Genomic DNA, 7,731 nt, shown 5'->3' on the forward strand with positions numbered 1-7,731 from the left:
CCTGATTCAATCGACTTATAGATTCAGTGTCCATCCGATCGATTCCAGAAAAGCAGACCGTACCGAATTTCACCTGCAGGATGCAAAGTTATCTAATAGTATATCAACAAAATGTTGGAAAAAAATTGTTCAGCCCATCTTCATCCCTTGGCCATCCCCCATTGCCCTCGTATAAAGAATTGAGGGCTCAATGTCGCATGCTGCAAATGAAATGATTGGCAGTGGTCATGCACTGACACACATATACACAGGGTGGAGGATAAAAATCAAGTTGATTTAAATCGAAATCATGATTTAGACCACAACTTTAATCATACAGGTAAATTACTTTTAAAATGTAATTTAATTACTTTGCTCCAAAAGTAGTTTAACTACAGTTACAATTAGTACTACCTGAGAAATAACTCATTGCAATTACAAATTACTTTGCTGATGACATCATCAGTGATGATGACAATGCTAATGTCGGTGACGTCATCAGTGACGTCACTGATGTCATCATCAGTGTTGATGATGCAAGGATTTCCGGTTGGCACCGGAAATCCTTGCAAAAGTAATTGTGCCTCAAAGTTTGTAATTACTGATGCTAAAAAGCAAATAAAGTACAATTGCAGCTCCCTTTAGCAGGAAGTGATGAATTACAAATTACCAGAAAAGTAATTAAATTACAGTAATTTAATTACTGTAATTAAATGACTACCCAAGTATGATTTGAATACCGATGTTTCAAATCAAACATTTTGATATATTAAAAAAAAACACATTAATTTTACCCCTGGAACCTCAACTATTTTATTGTTTTCAGGTGTATTTATATTTTCATTCAATGTAAAATAATTATCAAGTAATATTGATATGGGGATAACGAGCAAATATAAGACTTCTTCGAGGCACAAATAAATTGTAGGATTGAACGCTCTCTCTACTTTTCAGCTCGTTCTTCAGGTATAGCAAAACAAGGGAAAGGGTAGAGTCAACAAAGAACTGCGTGCGTGAACAAGCATACAAACTCAAATACCAGCAGAGAGAGGTATAGAATCAGGCAGACAGACTAAAGTATATGTCTCTGGTTGATCTTGCATATTCTAGTGTATTTATTATTTTCAGAGAAATTATATTTCTCTCAAAACATTATTTTGAGAAAACAGTTTAAATCTAATCAATGATTTTTTCTTTTTTTAATTTCGCCAGTGAGAAATCTGTAATTTGGTTAGTTGTAAAGTCATGTTCAGTCAATCAATGTGGCCTATTGCCATAAGTGCTCTTCGGAGGATGAGATTCGCGCATGGATTTCTTGCAATAAATGTAGATAATGAAGAAGTATTTCTAGGTCGCTTTTCCGCAGTACACAACTTCGTAAGGTGAAGCGCACTTGCGGGTTTTTTGCTTTCCTGCAAAACTCGGTGTTTAACGGAGAAGCACGCTTATGGAACGTTAGGTCTACTGCTTTCCCATCTTACTGCAACTGACAAGTACATTTGCTGGTTCTGCGCTTTCCCACAAGGAAAATACGTGCAAAAGGAAGCGCACTTGCGAGTTACTTGGTCCGCCGCTTTCCCGCCGTACAGCAAATAGAAGGGGGAAACCCTCCTTCCAGGGTACAAGCTCTTTTCTGAGTTTCAAACTGTTCCACAAGGCACATTCTCGTAGGAAGAACCGCTTTTGCGGGTCGCGCTATTCTGGATAGCGTGCGTTTTTAATTAGAAGCACGCTTGTGGGCTTTTACTGCACAGATGTCATAGAAAAATGTCCTTCCACTGGCAAGCAGACTTCCAAGTTAATTGTATTTGTTCCTTGAAACCTCTACTTCAGCAATGTTGCTATTGTGATGAAGCACATGTTTCCTCCCAATTATAAGGTTAGTAGAAATAAATGGTGTACAAAACACGTCTTAGCTTCAGCCAAAACTCTGTACTCAGCATACAATGTGTATGTAAAAGAAAACACATGGTGGTATAGATTTGAATGATTAAATCAATATAAAACAGTAATAATAATAAAACTTTGTGGTGGAGGAACACTTCAAATGTTAAAATGTAAAGTTGCATAAGTAACGATGTACTAGAATAATGCTTTCTTTTTATTTCTTGCCTGTTTAATAGTTCCTACACTTGGAGAGTTCCTTTAATAATTAATAATCGCCACAATTCAGTACCATCTAACCTCTGAAACAATAATTACATTCAGGAAGTCATCTCCAGCTATCCCATACTCACCAGTTCAATCGATCATTCCCTTGCACAGACACATAAGCTACCCTAGCCTCGCATAGGACTCCAGCTCGAGTGACTCAGGCTTTGCCATTTCATACATAATTTTTTCTGAATAATCATACAAAATTTAAGGTTTCATCAGCAAATTTTAATGAGAAGGAGATGGTGGTCTTTGTGTGAAATATGATTAATAAATGAAAGATTGTGGAGGGAAGGTAAAAAGAAAGGATCAACCAATCTGTGGGGGGATAGAAGTAAAAGAGATGGAAGAATAAGCAGAGAAGGTGCTTGGCCCCACAGCTTCATGAATTCTTTCAAAGGGGTCAAATGATGGTGTTCCCTTCGGTCATAATCTCAGACATAATCTCCTACACCCGCTGTAAATGGTTTGGCTCTTTGCCTATCATCTGTGTATTGCTTGCTGTGCTTCTGGTAATCAGCAATGCATTGGCGGAGTTGCTGCATCTCGATGTGAACGGGCTCGTCAAAACTTGGGAAGCCTAAGATGTCCATACGGGTACGCATTTTACGTCCGTGGATGAGCTCAGCGGGGGAGAGCTTCGTCGCTGCATGTGGTGTACTTCAATAGACACCCGGAAGCTCAAGGCCTGTACGGACGTTGGTTTGTTCCTGCAGGATAGTTTGGACGTACTGCTTAAGCACTCGGTTGAAGCGCTCAACCTGACCATTGGCTTGTGGATGGTATGTCGGAGACCGATGGTGGTAAATCCCTCTGGACTTCAGGAACTCCTGGAATATGCGGGATTCAAACTATGGGCCATGATCAGAAACAATCACCTTTGGATACCATTCTCGGTTGAAGATTCTAATGAGGAATTCACATACAGCTTCAGCAGTAACTTGGTTACAAAGAGCTACCTCTGGCCACTTACTGAAGTAGCCGACTAGGGCGACTGCAAATCTGAATTGCGATGGAAGTTTGTAAAAAGGTTCGACAATGTCTATTCCTATTTGTTTCCATGCACCCGATAGGAATGGAACTGGTTGTAGGGGTGCCGCTGCCGTCACAGCTGTCTTGTCGTTCGTCTGACAGGTGTTGCAGTCTCTAATGCAGGTGTCGACCTCGATGTCGACTCTGGGCCAACAGAAGTGCTCGTGTAGACGCTGCTTCGTCCGCACAATTCCAGGGCGTGACTCATGAGCTAGATCAATGAGTCTATGCCGTAGCCAAATAGGTGGAACCAACACTTCACCACGTAGTAGTAAGTCATCCACGGAGGAAAGCTCTTCTCGCAACTTGTAGTATGTAGATAGTACTTTATCACATTGTTCCTCGTGACCCCATTCAGTGCAGATACACTGGATTACTCGAGGCAAATTAGGGTCTTGCCTGGTTTTTTTCTTGATCTCTTCTTGATCGATTGTGCATAGATTGCGTACCGGCAAGTGAATTCTTCCTTGTCGTCACTAAACTTGCTGCAATCCGAAGGATTCGGAGTAGGCAGGCGTGACAGTGCGTCTGCTACGACACTCTTGTTTCCTTTCTGGTAATGTACCTCGTAGTCGTACCTGAGGAGTCTCATAGTCCACCTGGTTATCCTCATTGGTTGTCGACCGGATCCTCGTGTAGAAAGCAAAGTAACGAGAGCCTGATGATCTGTCTTGAGCGTGAAATGGTGCCCGAAGAGAAAAAAGCGCCATTTCTCGCAGGCCCAAAGGCACGTCAATGCCTCTTTCTCCCCTGCAGAGTAGTTGCGTTCGACGCTTGAAAGTTTTCACGATGCAAACGACACCGTTCGAATTCCTTCCGGATGTACTTGCTGCAGAACCACGCTTAATCCGTAATTAGATGCATTGGTTGTGACGACGGTGGGCAGCACCACGTCAAAGTCAGTGGATTGCTGTTTCGTATCAGATCCTTCACAGCAGTGAATGCCTCTTTTTGTGCCTTTTTCCATTAAAAGGGAACATCCTTCCGCAGGAGCACGTGCAGAGGCTCCACGATGGTCGCAAAGTTTGGTACAAACTTGACGTAATATGCGAGCAGGCCGAGTAATGATCGTAGTGATGTTATGTTTGTGGGGGGTGAAGCCTGCATGATAGCCTCAATATTATCTTCGCATTGCTTGATTCCCTGCGGTGTCAGCTCGTGTCCTAGGAATTGAAGCTGCTGGACTGCAAAAAAAAACATTTGTGCTAGTTTAGTTTCAAGCCTGCATCTTGAAGGCGTGAAAGAACTTGCCTCAGGCGGGCATCATGCTCTTCTCTTGTGCGCCCGAAAATAAGTACATCATCCAGGTAGACGATGGTACCTGGAGTACCTCAGAGTATGCAGTCCATCATTTTTGAAAGGCAGGGGCGGTGGATGCCAGCCCGAAACATACTCTGGTGAACCTGAAGAGACATTCATGTGCCACAAATGCCGTTAGGTCTCTGCTTTCCTCTGCCAGGTCCAACTGGTGATATGCCAATGAGAGGTCTAGCTTGCTGAAGATGTGGGCACCGGAAAGCTGATGAAAAAGTTTGTCGGGGCACGGTAGAGGGTGGGAATCCAAAACTATTGCAGTGTTCGGCTTGCATAGGCCTACACAGAGCCGGATCTGCCCATTCTTTTTGCGGGCCACTACGATGGGAGACACCCACTCCGAAGCATCGATGCGCTCGATAACCCCGGAGTGTTCCAGCTTCACCAGTTCCTCAGAAACTTTCTCCCGCACTGCGAAAGGTAGTCTTGGTAGCTTTTGTTGGAAAGGAGCGACGGAATCTTTTGTCTTTACCTTATGTACAAATCCTTTCGCATGACCTAATCCCTCGGAGAACAGATGGGGGAAGTCTTGTGTGATCTCTGGAAGGTTTCTCGCGGAGACCGTTGCCACCTGTCCTCCGGTGGGAGGAGCAAAGTTTAGTTGGATGTCCAATGCACAAAAGTCGTTTAGGCCCATGACAGCCACGCCTGTTCGTACGACGTGAAATGTGCAGGTGCTGCGTCTTTGAGCAAACTGTACCGGTGCGTCGAATTTCCCCAGAACAGGAATGTCTTTTCCGGAGTAGTCCAGAAGTGTTGTACTCAAACATTCCAACTTGTAAGAGTGGAAGTGTCTTCGGTAGACGTCTTTTGGCAGGATTGAAACGGATGAACTTGTGTCGACTAAGCGTTTGGTGGGAACATGTGCCAGATGTATCTCGCACGTAACCGATTGTTTGGTAAAGCTGGTAGTTAGCACCTGGACTTGGTCGTGCGCTTGTTCCACTCTTCGTACATGGGATTTTGCTTGTGAAACTCCCTGCTTGCAAACGGAGGCGAAGTGTCCCTTCTTGTTGCATTTTCTGCAAGCTTCATTCTTTGCCAGCACTTAGGATGGTCCGCCATGTGGTGCGGTGATCCACATCTGTAACAAGTGCCGGACGACTTGCTGGGACTTGCCCTCGAATTTTTGGCTTTTATTTTTGCCACTTGTGAACTGGATCCCTCTTCCGTCAAGAGCTTGGCCTCCTTCATCGCTTGCTCAACTGGAGAGGCGATGGCAAGAGCAGATTTTAGGGAAAGTTCAGACTCATGTAGGAGTCCTAGAGTCCTGTCGACTGCACCAATTGTGTTTTTAATACGAACGCCTATGTCAGACAGTACAGAAAAACCAGCTGCTCCATCTCGTGCTCCGTTCGTATCCCCCTTCCTCTTCGTCCTCGTCTACCAGCAGCCAGGATCAGCTTGTAGACACAACAGAGAGTATACGCTGCTATTTAATAGAGTTGCAGGACGGTGAGGGCGACGCGCTCACTGAATGACTCGAGTATCACATTCATACATTCGTCCCCTTCTGTGTTCCTGGGTCTCGGGTTTTATTACCATGTATCACATTCTACTCTGATAACACTCTACGCATTCTACTGCAGTGACAGGGCCAGGCAACATATGTGACCGAGTGGTCCGGTCAGCTTTAACCGTGAGTGTGTCATATGGTGGGCACACCTTTTCAGTACTGCTCGGTTTGATCGAAGGCGCAAGTGTCAACACCTACACAAAAATCAGCCTCAGAAGAAAAAACTAAATCTGGTTCTATATAAAAACAAACAAAAAGAACAAATGCATAATATGTAAAATTAATATGCATGATTACAAATCGAGTTAAATCTGCAGTTACAATTCTTTGCTTCAAGTTGATTCCCAGTTAGGTCCCCATTGGTTCCCAACTGGAACCGGCATATCTCAGTAGTAGTGAATCCAAGTGGACCCAGTTTTAAATCTAACTGGCGTACCCGCAACGACCCCCCTCCCCCCTCCCACCCCCGTTCCCTCCCGGGGTTCCGCGGGAGGTCCCGGGGGTCGCTCCTATCCGTTCAACCTTTTTGCAGCTGGGTTACGCACACTTACCACCTGTAACTGAGAACCTTAACGTAACTCAGCTGTCGGCTCGTTGAAAACTACTCATTAGGGAATTACGTCACCTTGTTAATTATTAATAACTAATATAAATCATTACTACATACAGAATATAATGTGCCTTTGAAAATAAGTACAAATAAAAATAAACCCGTTCGATTTTAATGTAGCTTTACAGTAAAAGGTCACGTGACTAAACATTTTTGTCACAAACATTTGTTTATTTACAACTTCTTAAACGCAGCCTGACAAAAGTTGTGAGTTATAAAAATAGTATTAATGCATATAAATTACATTTTATTGTCTTTGTGTCACGCGACGCACGCGCTAGGGCCACGGCAGCCACGCCCACGATAATAACGTCACGTGACACAAAGACAATAAAAATGTATTTATATGCATTAATACTATTTTTATAACTCACAACTTTTGTCAGGCTGCGTTTAAGAAGTTGTAAAATAAACAAATGTTGTGACCAAAAATGTTTAGTCACGTGACCTTTTACTGTAAAGCTACATTAAAATCGAACGGGTTTATTTTTATTTGTACTTATTTTCAAAGGCACATTATATTCTGTATGTAGTAATGATTTATATTAGTTATTAATAATTAACAAGGTGACGTCACTTCCGTTACGTCACTTCCGGCGTCGGAGGAGTGATTTGCACACAGATCAAACTCAAGGTCATCTGTTGGTGGAGATGACCTTGAGTTTGGGACTCTATAAGGAGGTGGACAAAATAAATGAAGTTAGCTAAGTTTGAGACGTCGACCTGTCTATTTTCTGTCCCTTCTACGATTTGATGCTTCTTCTCTACCCCAGTCCTCAGGTTACTTCAACATGGTTACTATTCACCAGCTCGCCTGCACCCTTACGATTTTTTCTGTGAAAACTATATTAACTCCGCACTGCAAAGAAAGTGAGGCTATAAAACCCCCTTGCCATCAGTTAATAAGAAAACACCTAGTTTTTTTTTTTTTTTTTTGGAGCAGAGGGAGCAGAGGGAGCAGAGGATAGATGGATGGATACATCCGGCTGAGCCCCTTGGATCAGGCGGTAGCTTACGCTACCTAGCCAGGTAACGTTTCTAGCCATCTTGATTTACCATTTAAGCGCAATCTAGAACGCCATCTCTCGGCGACTAGCGGCGAGCACCCGGAGGTTCCAACTCCGAT

Source organism: Ixodes scapularis, unplaced genomic scaffold (genome assembly GCF_016920785.2).
Source record: "Ixodes scapularis isolate PalLabHiFi unplaced genomic scaffold, ASM1692078v2 PGA_scaffold9__187_contigs__length_104089568, whole genome shotgun sequence".
Classification (NCBI taxonomy): Eukaryota; Metazoa; Arthropoda; class Arachnida; order Ixodida; family Ixodidae; genus Ixodes; species Ixodes scapularis.